The 18,668-nt window shown below is 51.4% G+C and overlaps 1 pseudogene across 1 annotated transcript in view; it reads left to right on the forward strand.

The window, feature by feature from the left end:
- LOC311245372 (patatin-like phospholipase domain-containing protein 7) overlaps positions 1–18,668 on the forward strand; it is a 202,012-nt pseudogene that overhangs the window by 21,549 nt on the left and 161,795 nt on the right. Inside the window, exons 8-9 of the transcript in view lie at positions 2,677–2,805; positions 3,283–3,363. The product of the transcript in view is annotated as a patatin-like phospholipase domain-containing protein 7 (transcript). The remainder of the gene's footprint in view (positions 1–2,676; positions 2,806–3,282; positions 3,364–18,668) is intronic.

The raw sequence follows: 18,668 nt of genomic DNA on the forward strand, positions 1-18,668 counted from the left end.
TTGAGTTTAAACATGTTCGTTTACATCTCGATTGGGACTGCATGCATGGTAAAACATTTAATAAGTGTCTACATTACCTTTTTAACCCTTTCACTACCACACTGCCAAGGGGTTAACCCTTTCACTGCGACGATACAGAAGGTTAATAACTAGGGAAGTCCGATATTATCGGCCGATATCGGCATTAAAATGTGATATCGGAAAATATCGGTATCGGTTTAAAAAAAATAATTTATTTATTTTTATTTTTTTTACATTTCTATAACCTTTATTTACCCAGGCAAGCAAGTAAGAACAAATTCTGATTTTATTTATTGTCAATAAATACCCGGCTGGTGCTAACTAGCTAGCCATCCCTCCCGGGAGCTAACGCCGGTACCCGGCTGGTGCTAACTAGCTAGCCATCACTCCCGGGAGCTAAGGCCGGTATCCGGCTGGTGCTATCTAGCTAGCCATCGCTATCGCTCCCGGGAGCTAACGCTGGTACCTGGAGCTAGGTAGCCAGCAGGCTAAATGCTCCCGACGCTGAACTCAGTTAACTGCCTGCGCCGGTCTGTCTGTCGAAGACCGAGGGAACCGCATCAGGCTTCAGCTGATTAGTGGTCTTCTGGACAAACCTCCCACCCCCAACAACATAATCCGAGGCAATGAAGTGTTCGCTGGAGATCTTCATTCCCTGTCCAACAGGCTGATCGCCCCGCCTGAGTGCAGCCAGCCTGAAGGCCTCTGCATGCTACAGAAACTTCAAAGCAACTGCAACACAACATCGACAAAGCAACGGTGTTGCAGACATTCTGCCTTTATGCTTCTGCAACATCGACGCGCAAAGTTAGTTTAGGTTCGTGTTAACGTTAGATAATGTACAAAATAAACGTATTTCCGGTGCTTAGACGTCGCTCTTTTATTTTGAAATCCCCCGACCGGAAGTGTTATAGTGTCTGTTGCTAGCAGCTTAACTTCTGTTGCCCGTTTCTGTGCTTTTCGAGCTAACGTAACATTAGTCTCCAACGGAGAAGAGAGAAAGACCTCGGCTCACATGCAGCTCAAAGTACTACCTGTTGGAATAAATTAATTGATTGATGTTTAACTTGTCCCTGTGTGTGTCCAGTCATTTCGACTAGCAAACGTTGTATTTAACGTTACCTCAGGATACCATTGTATTTAGTTGGTTAGCTATGTAGCTAATGTGGATAGCATTTTGAATAGCACCAATGCTAGCTGGCTGGCTACAGCTTTATTTACTAAATTATGGAGGCTTTTTAATCGTCAAGGTAAGAGAGGATTTGTCATGATCAACTGAAGGCGTATGCTATGGAACATTATGTGCTTGGGTTTTCAGAAAAAGGCCAGCTATGTGACGCTAATTATTTAGCATCAACGCTGGCTGGTTACAACAATGGAGGATGGTATTCTCTGCGGGACCAATATTATTCTATGACAGCCCCGCCCCCATTCGCTAACCAACCAATCACTGCTACGCAATATCAACGCAGCGGTTGTTTAGATTAGATTTGGGTGAAAGGTACGCAACATCCTCACAACACAGTCTACAAGACCCTCTACAACAACCGCGTTGAAATCGCGCTGATGTTGCTTTGAAGTTGCTGTAGCATGTAGAGGCCTTGAGCCAACGTGCCAACAACACTGTTTTTTTCACTGGTAGTTTGTGGAAATTAACCAACTTTCCTCTCTCTTTCACACGGTAAAATTAGTTTGAACAGCCAGGAGCAATACAAAAAGAACCACGCGGTCCCATTGTTTGGTAGGCAACATTTGACTGACCCGACAGTCCCTGTTTACTATGCAGCTAACTAGCAGTGTATACACCAAACCAACACCGTGACGTCAGCAACAAAATCGCGGCGCACATGTTCATAAATGCTACATAAATGGACATTACAAATCGTTTTTTCTTAGAAACGCCTTATTTTTATAACGTGATTTTTTCTGTGGTTTATCTAAATACAAATGTGATGCTATGACTATGTGTTTATCGCTATGCTTCATCTCCCCTTTAACCGTCTGTAGTGTGGTAGTGAAAAGTTAACCTTCTGTAGTGTGGTAGTGAAAGGGTTAAGAGGCATTTTTAAACGGCAGCAGTACAATGTTACATAGTGGACTAGTTCCCACTGACTGAGCAGTCATATTATAATATATATATATAATATTATACTGTATATTTCTGAGCTTGTGGGAGCTGTGACTACTAGATGCTCCTCTTAACTCACTGATTATGTAGTATATTGTTAAAAAGATTTTTTTTAAATGCCCATATTTCAGTATTTGATACAGATGTTGCGTTCATTTCATAATGACTATACTAATGACTAATTAGCTATACCGTCTTCTCCAGAGAGAGACAAGAAGATGGATACCAGTTTCCTCTCTGTGTGTTCACTACTAGAAAGCTATCTGCTTGCATGTTAGCCTAGCTTAGCACAATGAATGGAACCGGAACCCGTCACTGTCCGCTTCCATTCATTGTGCTAAGCTAGGCTAACGTGCAGCCAGATAGCTTTCTACTGAACGCACAGAGAGGAAACTGGTATCTATCTTCTTGTCTCGCTCTGGAGAAGACGGTAAGCTAATTCCCCCAAATGTTGGTGTGTTCTTTTAAGCGTTACACTTAATTGCATTTGTGATGGCTGTTATCTACTGTGTGTCCATGTGTCTCAGGGATATCCAGGTCCTTATAAGACGGTCTCTGCCAGGGCTGCAACCTCCTCAACTATTGTGCGTCTGCCAGCGGTTGCCTTCCAGTCGATCTTTGAGAAGTATCCCGAGACTCTGGTCCGTGTGATCCAGGTACCGATGCAGGGAAAGTTGAAATACTGCACATAATACTGCAACAATACGGCGAATGTACCTTATTGTACCTTATCACATATGGTAACAGATGAAATGTACGTCGACAGAGTTGCATCACACATTGAGAAGCGTCAGTGGGCTTTGACTGTCTTTTACAAATGAGCCAAAATATGAATTTTTCACGTCATCATTGATGTCCAATTTTATTCATTTTGTTAATTAACAATTGATCAAAGTCCTTTTAGATACAAGGTAGATATCACGAAGAATTTTCATATATATTTATTATATAGAAGTAATTTAACCCATATTGCCATGCTGCCCTGGTTTCAAGCCCTCAGTAATCCCTTGGGTATGATGGCTCTCAAGGACACATTCCCTTGGTAAACTAAAAACATTTTGCTCCAATAACCATGAAAGTGTTTTGTGTCTTCCTTCTGTGTCCTGGTGTCTCCCGCTGCCTGCCCTGTGTAGATCATCATGGTGCGTCTGCAGAGGGTGACCTTCCTCACTCTACATAACTACCTGGGCCTGACCACTGAGCTCTTCAACACGGTACTGCACTCCTATTGCGGCTTTCCTTTTAACTTATTCTTTATTTATTTAATAAATATTTTAGTCGTTATGCCTAGGGATGTTCGATATTGGCTTTTTTACCGATATCCGATATACCGATATTGTCCAACTCTTAATTTCCGATACTGATATCAACCGATACCGATTATATGCAGGGTTCCCCCCCCCCCCCCCCCCCCCCAAAAACTGAATTATTTCAGGTAATTAACATTACTTATTACATGGCGTTTTAACATTCGCAAAAATGCTTGATTGTGATTGGTCAATAGCGCTCGGTTGCCCCTAACAGCGGTCAATTATTTCTCGATAATTCACCGCTGCTACGGGCAACGCGCAATAATGACCGCTGTTAGGGTCAACAGAGCGCTATTGACCAATCACAATCAAGCATTTTGATTGCAGTCACGAAAGCTAAGCTTTACCATTATGCACAGCTGCACTACATCAGGTGCAATCAAGTCCACACACCTGCCGGCGATGACAGAGGAGCAACAGAACAACTGCGTCTGCATTTGATCTCGTCTTGTCAATGGTGTAAAATGAATTATGTATATTGTTAGTAAGTTAGCCCTGTAATAAGTGGGATAATGTATAGCTATACTTGGTCATTGTCGCAAAATAATTGACCTTCACTGCGTGTAACTGAGGGGTACAATTCCCTGACTGTATTGATAAGTATGGTATCATTAAACCACTACCGCTTTATGTACTTTAACTACTGGCCATACAGTACACGATATCTAAATATGATGAACACTTTCCCACAATGAAATCGGGTCCACACAAAGGTAATAATCAAATATTTAATATAGCAAAAGGTACATCTGATATTTACATTTATGATTTGAATGCACTTGTAAGGCAAATGAGTACTCGTAGGCAAATCAACACTGAATGTCCAATCTCTGGTTACGCAGGAAGCAAGTATACAACCTGGCTCTTAGGGAATTAGATCTATGGTACTCTTAATGATATAGCAGGATATTCTGGAAGGGGTCCTCCCGGTTGTAAGCCGGTAGGGGGGGTAGGAGAGCCGTCGGTAGTAGACCGTCTGGTCAACGATATCTAGGGAGACTTCAAGTACAGAAGACAGTGCAGTAGAATCTTGATCCGCAGATGAATACACCTTGGTTCTCTTGTAGGCTGTAGCTCCACAGTGAAGAAGAAGCTAGGCGACCTCAGTCTCTCTGAGCGCCGACTCAACTTGACTCCTCTCGGGGGTAAATCCAACACTCACAGGCGTCTGCGATTATCCGCTCCACAAATCACAGTACCAAAGCAAATATATTCCAGCCGCATAGGGCTCAGCAGTCGTCGGGTAGGTAATCCAGTGTACATGTCCCTCGGTCCTCGTCTAGATCTCCTCGGATGAAGGCGCCATGTGGTCGGCCCAGCCTGGTTAAGACTCTAGATAACACGAGGAAGCGTTGGAGATGCTGGTCACTTTAGAACTCTAACCGCACAATGCACCATACACGATAGACTATTATTACTTAATAGAAATACGTCGCACTCGACGGTACAGTGCCAAACTCTGACAATTCAGCTATTAATTCGCACAAGGTCTCACTGCTATTCTAAGGCCAAACAGGCCATACTACACCGCACGCGGTATCGTGGGTGAGGCTTCACGTTCTGTTACTTAGTTGGGTAGAAGGGTAAAGACTAAGGGATAAGAGGACTTCTACATTTACTTGCGCCATATTTATATGCACGGTGAACAAATAGTGCCACTCTCCTTTCGGTAGCCGTATCCCTGAGCGGAGCCGGGGCTAGTACGGACATGTCTCGTCGGTACCTTTGAACTTGACGCCAGGGGCTGGTCCCTGGCGCCTGGTCCCTTTGTCCAATAAGAGAATGAACTATTATGGGCTATAGTAGGCTAAAGGGATATTCCGTGTATATGTACAAGGAATATACAAGGGATATCAAACGATATACAAATACTATTCAATATATATCAATAAATAAATATATATATTCGGTTTAATCTGATCCTTCGTAACAGCCGCCCCCTAATTAGTCCCACCTAATTAGCTAAGCAGAGACAGATTAACCGCACTGTCCACTACTCAATGTCCGCTGTGAGGGTCAGTCAGTTCACAAAGTCATGGGGTCATGGTCGTCATCGATAGTATCGGGGAGCCTTGGCAGTTCTATTAGCCTCGCCACGGGTCGGGTGTAGGTCCGCCCTTGGACGAGCACTTCAGCTGCTCGGACCTTTCCATCGGCACCGGTGATCACTTTGCTTACGCGGCCAGCCGGCCACATAGCTCGGGGTAGTGACTGGTCGATAATCATGACGACTGTTCCTTCTGTCAAATTGTCTCTCTCTTTCACCCATTTCTGGCGGGTCTGTAGAGACGGTAGGTAGTGGAGTAGGAAGCTGTTCCAAAACTTGTCAGCCAGTACTTGACTGTACCTCCACATTCTTCGGCCGTTCGCTTCTTCAGGCCTGTACATTGTCTGGGGTAGCGCGGGGTCCAGCCGCACCATCAAGAGTGTGTTGGGGGTGACTGGGTCGACATCTGCTACATCACTTGAGACGTAACCGAGGGGCTTTGAGTTCAATACTCCCTCGATCTCCGTGAGGACTGTCATTAAGACTTCTTCCGCCACGGTCTGGGCCACAAGCACGGCGTACAGGGCTGTCTTTATAGAACGTACTTCTCGTTCCCAAGTTCCACCGAAGTGAGGTGCGTTCGGGGGATTAAACTGGAAGTCAATCTGGGATGGAGCGAGGTGGGTCTTAAGTTCTGGGCCCATAGCTTGGAAGCTCTCTCTCAGCTCTCTTTCTCCGCCTTTGAAGTTTGTCCCGTGATCAGACAATAATGTAGACGGTTTTCCTTTCCGTGATGTGAATCTTCGGAAGGCCATAAGGAATGAGTCTGTGCTCATGGTTGGAAGGAGTTCGATATGTATCGCTCTGGTGGTCATGCATTTGAATACAATACCCCACCGCTTCTCGGTTCCTCTTCCTTTCTTTATATACAGCGGGCCGAAACAGTCCATACCGGTGGAGTGAAAAGGCTTGTCGCCGAGTCGGAGGCGACAGGGAGGTAGGTCAGCCATCCGGGGTATACTGGGCTGGGCTCGCCACTTACGACAGTCTAGACAGGTTCGCTGGAAGCGCCGCACTGCTTCTCTCCCTTGCAGTATCCAATAACGACGTCTGATCTCCGCGAAGACTCTCTCTGCCCCTGCGTGGTGCACATCCTCGTCGTATTTCTTTATGATCAGCTCTGTGACCTTGTGTCGGCTGTTCAAGACTATCGGGTACTTGACGTCATCCGGTAAGTCTGGGACTCTCCGCAGACGACCACCCACTCTGATGAGACTATGGGCGTCGCTCTCGGGGGCTAGGTGGAGCAGTCTGCTGTCTGATGGGACGGGCTTTGCTCCCTGTAGACAGGCTAGCTCATCGGGGAACGAGTCTCTCTGGGCTCGTTGTAGTAGAAGAAGTTCTGCTTCTTCGTAGTCAGCTGCTGAAATGTCAGTTGTGGGCTGAACCTCTGGGTGGTGCCACAGAAATGTCTTTAGCTGCGCACTCTGTAGGGTGAGGCAATCGTCTATGTCGGGGTCTGTGGAGACGAGTGTGTTCAATCCACAGAACATAGGTTTCTTGTTTTCGGCCTCCTCTTTACTCGCCTCCCGTGGGGTGGGTGTAGGCCACTCTTCTTCCGGGAGCTTGAGGAACTCTGGCCCGTCACTGTAGAGGTTGTGACGGGTGAGGTCATCCAGGGACATTCCCCGGGTGATGACGTCAGCTGGGTTGTGTTTGGTGTCCACATACCTCCAGCTCGCTACTTCTGTTAACTCTTGAATCTCGGTGACTCTGACTCCCACGAAGACCTTGTATCTGCACGAATCAGACCGGATCCATGTGAGTACTGTCGTGGAGTCTGACCACAAGATTGTTCTTTGCACCGGGATGGTGAGTTCACGTTGGATTAACGTGGCGAGCTGCGCTCCTGCTAGGGCTGCGCAGAGCTCTAGACGTGGGATAGATTGTTGCTTTCGTGGGGCTATTCTTGAGCGAGCCAGGGTGAAAGCAGTATGTATTTCTCCTCCCTCCTCTCGGGCACGCAAGTAGGCCACCGAACCGTAGGCTACTTCGGAGGCGTCGCTGAATACGTGCAGATCCATCTTGCATGTCTCTGGCCTCACTGTGGGTGGGAAGTAGCTGCGGCGTATATTAACACCTGGGAGTGAGCGGAGTTCCGTCTCCCACTCTCTCCATGTGGATGCAAGGTGTTCGGGTATGGGATCGTCCCAGCCCTGGTCCTTGTCCCATAGCGCTCTTACAATCATCTTTGCCCTGGTGGTGTAAGGTAGAATACATCCCAACGGGTCATATTGTCTGGCGAGTGTTCTGTATACACTCCGTCTGGTGGTCGGTATTGCCGTCGACCTTCCCTGCTCCTTGGTCAGGGGTTTGTGTCTATAATGGAGCGAGTCTGTTTTGAAGCGCCAGACTAGTCCTAGTGTCATTTCTTGGGCTTCTCCTGGGATGGTCGCCATCCAGGTGTCGCTGCTCGCTGCCTTGTCCTCGGGGGAGAGGCTGCGCAATACTGGGGGGTCGCTGCTGGCCCGCTGCCGGAGATCAAAGCCGTCTTTGATCAGGGAGGCGCGGAGCAGCGCACGACGTCGCCAGTCAATTTTCTTTATGTGTCCCGCTGTGATTCGCTTGTTAATCTCAGCGCGGTACACAGCCTCTTGAGCGGGGTCTTTGGCTAGGCGCCGCTCTGTGTTCAATAGATACCGCTCCGTCGCCTCTTTTGTGGCATGAAAGGTGGGCATTCCCTCTCGCCTCAGGAGTGGAGTTGCGTATCTCATCACTCCGTTGACTGTGACTCTCTTTGTCCCTTGCTCGAGGAGGGCTATAGCGTAGATATCTTCCTTAGAACGAATGTCTTTCTTTTCGTTCTTAAAGGGCATTGTCTCTAGTGTCCCTAGCCTCTCGACATGCTGCAGGAGTGTGGTGTCTTCTTCTGTCGCTCCGGAGTGGAGGCAGCTAGTGGCTGCTGTTCGGTTAAGAGACTTGGCGAGGGGGCCTTGTAATGTCCATCCTAGGCGGGTCTCGACTGCTGCAGGACAACCTCTGGGTCCTGTATGGACCCGGTCTATCGGGACTATGAGGTCTGCATGGTCGGAGCCTATCAGCAGGGTCGGGGTGGCACCGTCTATGAGCGGGATAGGGAGTTGACGCAGGTGCACATATTTATCCATCAGCTTGGCGATGGGGTAGGTGTACTGCGATAGTCCTATTTCTTGGCTGGTGAAAGCATTAGTAATCCTATACCGTCTCTCTGGCTGCCCGCTTGCTGCGATAGTGAAGGAGACATTCTCGCCCTTTATCGTCTTTAGATCTCTTCTTATTGTCCGAATCGTCATCTGGTTCTCGCTCCCCCGCAGCCCCAGCTGGGCCGCAGCGGACGCGAGGAGAAGGGTCTTCTCTGACCCGTCATCAAGGACGGCGTAAGTGTCCATGACCTTATCTTGGTAACTCAGTGTTACGCGGACCACCTTTAAGAGCACCTGGGCGCCGCTGCTGCTAGCGGGGTCAATGTACATAACACTTGCCTTTGTGCTGCTGGATGGTGCAGGCTTTCTTCTGTTACTGTCGTGTAGGACATCTAGGTGGGCTCCGTCACACCGACTACACCTCTTCTTGAGGCGGCACTCGGCTGCCATGTGACTGCGCGCACATCGGTAACAGCGCCTGTTGGACTTTATCCATTGACTCACTTCTTCAGCGGTCATCTTCTTGAACAGGTCACATTGTGACAACCAGTGTTCCTTTTCGCAGTACGGGCACACCATCTTCCACTTCTCTTTCATTGAGGGGGTACTGTGGTTCTTGCTGCTCGGTACTGATTCTGATTGGTGCATGACAGTCACCAATCTTCGGCCATCGTTTGCTCTCCTAGGTCCCTCTCTGGAGCTTGGTGTGCTCCGCACGAACGTATCCAACCGTAGGCTGCTGACTTCTCTCGCCAGGAAGTCGGCTAGGTCGAGGAGGGATGGCTCGGGACCGTTAGGATCACGGTGGTCTCTTTGCCGCCTGAAGCGCTCCTGTCGGGCGGGCGGCAGCTTCTCTAAAATCCTCTCGACGTTCGAGTTTGCGTATAGTTCGTGCATACCCTTTTCTCGTTGCGCCCCCAGCATCCCTACCAGGGATTGTACTTTGATAGACAGGTCGTCTAGTGAGCGATTGTCTGTTGCTGGGGGTAGGCGGTCAATATGCCTTATCTCTTGTATTACGTAATCCCATATACGTCCATATCGTTGGTCTAGTGCTGCTAGAGCCGCTGTGTATGGGGTAGTAGAGGTGGCATAGGCCAGCGCTATGTTGTGCGCTCTGGGCACTTTCAGGTGCTTCAATAGGATAGCATACTTGTGGCGTTCATCAGCTACATCCACCATCATTGTCTCTAAGCACATCCGTAGCTCCGTGTACTGTGCTCGGTTCTCATGGGTGAAGTCTGGAAACGTCGGTGTGCCAATGTATGACGCCGTGGATGGCTGGCACATCGGTGAGCGTTGGAAGAGAGGCCTCCTGGGCGAGTCTCCTCTTACGCCTCTCGGTGGGCTGGTACCGGCAGGGTACCATGGCCCGCTGGTCCAGGTACTATTCCTCGGGACTGGTCGTGCGTCATGCTCACCCGTGAATAGAGTCGGGGGTCTGTAGCGCAGAGCCGCGGGGGTATAGCCTGGGCTGTACTGGACCTCCTGGTCCTGTGGAGTAATGTGCTGCTGTCGGGCTTGACTCTCCTCTTCTCCCTCTTCTTCCTCTGCCAGGTCTTCTAGATCCTGTAGTCGTCTATTTAGCCTCTCCGCGGTGTCCGCCGTTCCTTCCTTGTAGCTGGGTCTCACTTGGACCGGTCGGGGAAGGAGTTCGGAGGGGGGTATAGGCTCTCTCTGGTGGTCGGGCTCAGGGTCGCTTAATCGGTTAGGGGAGGGTGCCCTTGACCCGTGTCTTGACGAGGCCCTGGAACCCCTTGTGGAGGGAGGGGGTGTTGCCCTGGTGATCAGCTGCTCCATTAGCTGCGCTTGTAGTCTGTCGCGCTCGGCTTCGCGCTTGGTGAGATCTGCTTCTCTTTGGGCACCGGCAGCGGCACGCTGGGTGTCGGCCCCCCGGTCTCTTGCCATATTCTCTTCCGTCTGAAGGCGTCTCATCTCCAGACGTATGCGCTCTTCGTCGCCCCGTTGCTGCGCTTGGAGGCGTTCGCGCTCGCTAAGCGTCTGTGCTTGGAGTTGTTCGCGCTCGCTAAGCGTCTGTGCTTGGAGTCGATCGCGCTCCGTCGAGGCTGCTAGGCTGGCGAGGAACGCCTGTGCCAGCATCCTCTCCGCCTCGCTGGGGGAAGACGCTGGTTGAGGTGATCCGCTCCTGGCAGTACCCGTTGGGGATGCGTTCCCCTGCGGGGAGTCCTGGAGCTCTATCTCCTCGGCGCTCTCCTCATCTTGTTCCGTGCAGAGTTCCATCTCTGGAGGGTTGTCTTCCTCCCGGAGCTCTTCGGGGACTACTTCTTCGGTCTTGGCGGGGGGTAAAGTCGTGTCAGTTCCCTCCTGGTCCCCACCGTGAGCTTGGTCAGTTCCATTAGAACCCACTAGTGCCTCTGTGGTCGGGGTATCCTGGTTGATAGGGTCGGACATAATTTTACTTTCTACTTTTACCGCGTTTACCATTTGTAGAAGGCTAGGTAGTATACTGGCAGCGTAGTCCTCTAAGTACTGAGGTGGCTGTCGTCTACGCTGCAGGCGTTCTACTTTAGGAGGACCGTTTCGTGGAGTGTTCATCATAGGCCATTTCAATATTAATACCACTATATTAATATTACACTAATTACCCTCCGGCTCGAAGGACCAATTGTAACTGAGGGGTACAATTCCCTGACTGTATTGATAAGTATGGTATCATTAAACCACTACCGCTTTATGTACTTTAACTACTGGCCATACAGTACACGATATCTAAATATGATGAACACTTTCCCACAATGAAATCGGGTCCACACAAAGGTAATAATCAAATATTTAATATAGCAAAAGGTACATCTGATATTTACTATTACATTTATGATTTGAATGCACTTGTAAGGCAAATGAGTACTCGTAGGCAAATCAACACTGAATGTCCAATCTCTGGTTACGCAGGAAGCAAGTATACAACCTGGCTCTTAGGGAATTAGATCTATGGTACTCTTAATGATATAGCAGGATATTCTGGAAGGGGTCCTCCCGGTTGTAAGCCGGTAGGGGGGGTAGGAGAGCCGTCGGTAGTAGATCGTCTGGTCAACGATATCTAGGGAGACTTCAAGTACAGAAGACAGTGCAGTAGAATCTTGATCCGCAGATGAATACACCTTGGTTCTCTTGTAGGCTGTAGCTCCACAGTGAAGAAGAAGCTAGGCGACCTCAGTCTCTCTGAGCGCCGACTCAACTTGACTCCTCTCGGGGGTAAATCCAACACTCACAGGCGTCGGCGATTATCCGCTCCACAAATCACAGTACCAAAGCAAATATATTCCAGCCGCATAGGGCTCAGCAGTCGTCGGGTAGGTAATCCAGTGTACATGTCCCTCGGTCCTCGTCTAGATCTCCTCGGATGAAGGCGCCATGTGGTCGGCCCAGCCTGGTTAAGACTCTAGATAACACGAGGAAGCGTTGGAGATGCTGGTCACTTTAGAACTCTAACCGCACGATGCACCATACACGATAGACTATTATTACTTAATAGAAATACGTCGCACTCGACGGTACAGTGCCAAACTCTGACAATTCAGCTATTAATTCGCACGAGGTCTCACTGCTATTCTAAGGCCAAACAGGCCATACTACACCGCACGCGGTATCGTGGGTGAGGCTTCACGTTCTGTTACTTAGTTGGGTAGAAGGGTAAAGACTAAGGGATAAGAGGACTTCTACATTTACTTGCGCCATATTTATATGCACGGTGAACAAATAGTGCCACTCTCCTTTCGGTAGCCGTATCCCTGAGCGGAGCCGGGGCTAGTACGGACATGTCTCGTCGGTACCTTTGAACTTGACGCCAGGGGCTGGTCCCTGGCGCCTGGTCCTTTTGTCCAATAAGAGAATGAACTATTATGGGCTATAGTAGGCTAAAGGGATATTCCGTGTATATGTACAAGGAATATACAAGGGATATCAAACGATATACAAATACTATTCAATATATATCAATAAATAAATATATATATTCGGTTTAATCTGATCCTTCGTAACACTGCGTTTAGAACACCTCGGCTGCGCCTCTGTGTTCCAGAACGCTGTGTCGGTCAATTATTTTGCGACAATGACCTCGTAGCTATACATTATCCCTTACATATTATATACATTTGAATGCCAATATCGGCCGATAATATCGTTAGGCCGATAATATCGGACATACCTAGTTATGCCAATTCCCTTCCTCGTCATTGCGCACATTGCTCCACTGTCGGCCTGGGGAGGGTGTAGAACTACCACACGCCTCCTCCGATACATGTGGAGTCGCTTCTTTTCACCTGACAGCGGGGACTCTCACTGGGGGAACGTAACGCATGCAGAGGTTCACTCTATTTCCCCCAGATCCCATCCCTGCTGAACAGGCACCCCGACTGACCAGTAGGAGTCACAGTTTACAACGACCAAGACACACATACCCCACTGGCTTCCCACCGGCTAACACTGTGTGTTAGTAGGAACGACTGACCAAGCCGGAGGTACCACTGACAGCTGGATTCGATCCCAGAGTATCTGAGGTGGTAGGCAGACGCTTAGTCTACTGCGCTACCCAGCCGCGCCCCCCCTTTCCTGCTTACTTTTATAAGGAAGTCTGCAGCAAAGGAGGCGGTCTGAAAAGAAGTTCCTTGTTATGGTTTGAAACCGACCCCAACAGCACGGCACAGACAGGTAGTTCAGAGTTAGCCAAAGACTAGGGCGTATTTATTTCTGAAACAGGAATGAGCGAAATAACAATAAGAACAACAAAGGGGAGAATGTTCTTGGCAGAGTTGTCTGCGGCTCTGCAGATCGTCCCGGTATTGAGATGGTGAAGCGGCGTAGCGCCACTGCCTCTGCGGCTCTGCAGCTACTCCAGGATCCAACTCGGGGAGGAACGGAGTGAGAGAGAGTGGTCAATAAACAAGCCAACGGAATACAGAAGCAGTTCAATCCTCCTTAGCTGAGTCCAGTATAATCACACGTGACTTAAAGGATAACTCCACTATTTTGGGAAATTAGCTTATTTAACATCTTCCCTGGAGTTAGACAAGAAGATGCATACCTTTTTTGTCTCTGTGCGTGCATTTTAGCTTTGGGAATAGATGCTCCGTTAGCATAGCTTAGCTTCATCACTGGAAGTGAGGCAGGACAGTAGCCTTACAGTGCCTTACAGTGTATTGCAAGGTCTGACATTGACCAAACTTGATATGCATGACCTTGGTGGGCTCTAGGTCAACTCCTGAAAAGGGGGTCAATGTCAGACTTTGCAATCAAAAGTTAGGGGGCTAATAACCCTTGCCATAATTTCAGTGCGCCCCTAACTTTTGATTGCAAGGTCTGACATTGACCCCCTTTTCAGGAGTTGACCTAGAGCCCACCAAGGTCATGCATATCAAGTTTGGTCAATGTCAGACCTTGCAATACACTGTAAGGCACTGTAAGGCTACTGTCCTGCCTCACTTCCAGTGATGAAGCTAAGCTATGCTAACGGAGCATCTATTCCCAAAGCTAAAATGCACGCACAGAGACAAAAAAGGTATGCATCTTCTTGTCTAACTCCAGGGAAGATGTTAAATAAGCTAATTTCCCAAAATAGTGGAGTTATCCTTTAATCTTCAGTGTTACCAACACACAAGTCTAGCTGAGCCCAGTACAATCACACGTGACTTAATCTTCAGTGTTACCAACACACAAGTTTAGCTGAGTCCAGTACAAAACAAAAACGGCAAATCTTCAGTGTTATCCAAACACACAAAAAACAGAGAATCCAAAAGGTTCGTTCCAAAAACTCACCAAAGCGCAAATGCGCAATGCGGGCAACGAGGCACAGCTCCAACGGATGATAGAGAAACACAACAGCGGCGACTTCCATAGACGTCCTGAAGAAAAAACAGACGAGGCACAACAACGGGGGGAACAGGCAGTAGCAGTGGTAATCCAAAGCGACCCGACAACGACTGACAGAAAGACCCGAGTATATGAAGGGCTCTGGAGCGCTGATTACAAACAAACGACAGGTGCGTGACGGCAATTGGTAATTGACCTAGAAGCGTGTGGCGGCAATGAGGCAATCCCCCTCACAGTACCTTGAAGCGTGTGGCGGGAATGGGCCAATCCTCACAGTACCCCCCCCCTCCACGGGAGCCACCCGGCGACCAGCCCGGCCTGGCCTGTCCGGATGGGAACGATGGAAGTCGGTGATCAGGTCGGGGTCCATGATGAGCTGGCGGGAGACCCAGCTCCGTTCCTCCGGGCCGTATCCCTCCCAGTCCACCAGGTACTGGAACCCCCGTCCCCGCCGTCGGACGTCCATAAGCCGACGGATCTGCCACTGGGGGTGTCCGTCCACCATCTCGGGAGGAGGCGGGTTCGGAGCAGGAGGCATCAGGGGACTGAGGGAGACAGGCTTAACCCGGGACACATGGAAAACGGGCTGAATGCGCATGGACGCAGGAAGCTTAAGACTCACCGCCGCGGGACTGAGCACCTTCAGAACCTCAAAAGGACCAACGAACCGGGGGTTAAGCTTCTTGGCCGAGGATCGAAGCGGAAGGTCCTTGGCGGACAGCCACACCCTCTGCCCAGGGTGGTACGTCGGCGCAGGGACCCGGCGCCGATCAGCCCCACGACTGGCGCGCTCCGATGACCGGAGCAGTGCAGTCCTGGTGATCTCCCAGACCTGTCGGCACCGGTCGAGATGGTCCTCCGACTCCTGTGCAGGGAAAAGAGGGGGTTGGTAGCCCAGGGATACCTCAAAAGGCGAGAGACCGGTGGCGGAACTGACCAGGGAGTTGATGGCGTACTCGACCCAGGGGAGGAACCGGCTCCAGGAAGCGGGTCTCTCGGCAGCCACACAACAGAGAGCAGACTCCACGCTCTGGTTCATCCTCTCTGTTTGTCCGTTAGTCTGGGGATGATAACCAGAGGAAAGACTGACTGTTGCCCCCAATCCCTTGCAAAAGGCCCGCCATACCTGGGAAGTGAACTGGGGGCCCCGGTCCGAGACGACGTCCTGGGGAAACCCATGGAGGTGGAACACGTGGCTTGTCAGGACGTCCGCTGTCTCGGCAGCCGAGGGAAGCTTGGGAAGGGCCACGAGGTGAACCCCCTTGCTGAACCGATCCATCACGGTCAGTAGGCACGTGTTCCCCTGGGACGAAGGAAGACCCGTGACGAAGTCCAACGCCACATGGGACCAAGGGCGGCTCGGAATGGGAAGCGGCTGCAATAGCCCGGAGGGTGCCTGGTGGGAGGCCTTGCTGCGGGCGTAGAACAAACTCCTTGACGTCGTTCCTCATGGTGGGCCACCAGAATCGACGAGCCAGGAATGAGAACGTGCGATGAACGCCCGGGTGTCAGGCGAACCAGCTGGTATGGCCCCACTGGAGGACCCGGGACCGGACTGAGTCGGGGACGAAGAGGCGACGAACAGGTACATTGCCGGGAGCGGGATGGAAGCGTACCAACCCCTCGATGCCCAAGGCGACCACTCCCACCACCCTGGCCTCTGGGAGGATGGGAGTCGGATCCTCAGTGGTTGGAGCCCCCTTGGAGTGTAACCGGGACAGGGAGTCGGCCTTCGTGTTGCGGGACCCAGGGCGAAAGGTCAGCGAGAAGTCGAACCGACTGAGGAAGCTGGCCCACCTTGCCTGCCGGCCGTTGAGGCGCTTGGAAGCACGGATGTACGTCAAGTTCTTGTGGTCCGTCCAAATGGTGAATGGTTCCTCGGCCCCCTCTAGCCAATGACGCCACTCCTCCAAGGCAGCCACTACCGCCAGCAGCTCCCGATTGCGATGTCATAGTTCCTCTCGGCAGGGAGGAAACGACGTGAGTAGAAGGCGCACGGATGTACCTTCTGGTCCATTGCCGACAGCTGGGACAAGATAGCCCCTAGTCCAGTATCCGAGGCGTCCACCTACACAATGAACTGTCTCTTGGGGTCTGGGTGGAGCAAGATCGGGGCGGTGGTGAACCTCTTCTTGAGGGAACAGAATGCAGCGCAAGCCGCTGGGGACCAGTCGAACGGCAGGGAGGGAGAGGTTAGCCTGGTAAGTGGTTCCGCCACCTGGCTGTAGTTCCGGATGAATCTTCGGTAGAAGTTTGCGAACCCGAGGAAGCTCTGTAGCTCTTTCCGAGAGGTGGGTTCCGGCCACTCCTCCACGGCCCGGATCTTGCGAGGGTCAGCTCGGGTCAAGCCGCTCTCCACGATGAAGCCCAGGTAATCGACGGAGTCGGAGTGAAATCGGCACTTCTCTGCCTTGACGAAGAGCCGATTGTGGATGAGGCGCTCCAGCACACGGCGGACATGCTGGACGTGTTCCTCGAGGGTCTTGGAGAAGATGAGGATGTCGTCCAGGTATACCACCACAAACTCCTCCAGCATGTCACGGAGGACGTCGTTCATGAGCGCCTGGAATACCGCCGGAGCGTTGGTGAGGTCGAACGGCATCACCAGGTACTCGTAGTGGCCCCTGGGAGTCTTGAAGGCGGTCTTCCATTCATCGCCTTCTCGGATACGGACCAGATGGTAGGCACTTCGGAGGTCCAGCTTGGTGAAAACGGTAGCCTGGGTGACGGGCTCGAAGGTGGAGTTCATGAGAGGAAGAGGATACTTGTTCTTAATGGTGATCTCGTTGAGTTGGCGATAGTCGATGCAGGGTCGAAAGTCTCCATCCTTCTTCCCAACAAAAAAGAAACCGGCCGCCACCGGGGAGGAGGAAGGCCAAATGAGGCCTGCTGCCAAGGACTCAGAGATGTACTTATCCATCGCTGCCTTCTCAGGGACGGTCAGACTGTAGAGGCGGCTGCCGGGAAGGGGAGCCCCAGAGTGGAGGTCGATGGCACAGTCGTAAGGCCGGTGAGGCGGAAGGGCCTGAGCCCTGGACTTACTGAAAACCTCCTCGAGGTTGTGGTATTCGGGGGGAATAGTCGAGAGGTCCGGGGGCGGCTCACAAAGGGAAATCCGGGGCGAGGGACTGGACGCCGCCCGAAGACACTGGGCATGACAGGAGGAGCTCCACCCCCTGATGGTACCGGAGGACCAGGCAATGTGGGGCTCATGCAGCGCGAGCCAGGGCCGACCCAGGACTACTGGGACAAGAGGGGATCTGGTGATAAAAAACTGGAGTCTCTCAACGTGGTTACCAGCAATGGTGAGAAGGACTGGACAGGTGCGTTGAGTGATGTCAGCCAGGCGGTGCTGGTCCAACGCGAACACCTCCAAGGGTCTCTCGAGGTCCTCAAGTGGAATGTTGGCCTGGGTGGCAAACTCGAAATCCAGGAAACTCTCATCAGCACCCGAGTCAATGAGTGCCTCCACCGTCGCCCGTTGGTCCGCCCAGGCTAGGGTGACGCTCGTCAGACGGTTAGGTGGTGCACGGGTGTGGGAACAAGAAAAACGGCTCACCAGGATCTCCCGGGGTCCCAGCGAGCCTGGTCTTTTGGCCGGGTGGGGCAATTGGAGATACGGTGTCCATCCCGGCCGCAGTAGAGGCAAAGGCCGGACCTGAACCTGGCCTCTCGTTCAGCCTGGCTAAGGTGTGTGCGTCCCAGCTGCATGGGTTCCTCCTCGGGCGCCGAACGGGAGGGGAAGGGGCCACCAGTTGCGGAGGGAGCAGGACGGACCGCAGTACCGTCACGAGTGCGGGGGGTCTGGGGAACGTCTGGGGGTCCCAGTCGGGCTCTCTCACGCCTTCTCTCCCGGAGGCGTCCGTCGATGCGAATTGCGAGGTCGAATAGGCCCTCGAGGGAATCGGGCTCCTCACGGGTCGCGAGCTGGTCCCTTACTGCGTCGTTGAGCCCCCTCAGGAAGTTGAGACGAAGCGTTTGATCGTTCCAACCGCTCTCCGTTGCGGCCAGTCTGAACTCCAGCGCGTAGTCGGTGACACTGCCACTGCCCTGCCGGAAGGTGCCCAACCGAGCTCCTGGGTCCTGGCCACGAGCTGGGTGGTGGAAAACCCTGCGGAGCTCTGCCACGAAGTCTGGGTAGGAAAAACAAAAATCAGCCCTCATTGACCAGGAGGCAGTAACCCACTGTGCTGCTCGGCCTGAGAGCAGGT

Source organism: Notolepis coatsorum, assembly GCF_963971535.1.
Source record: "Notolepis coatsorum genome assembly, chromosome: 18".
NCBI classification, from domain to species: Eukaryota; Metazoa; Chordata; class Actinopteri; order Aulopiformes; family Paralepididae; genus Notolepis; species Notolepis coatsorum.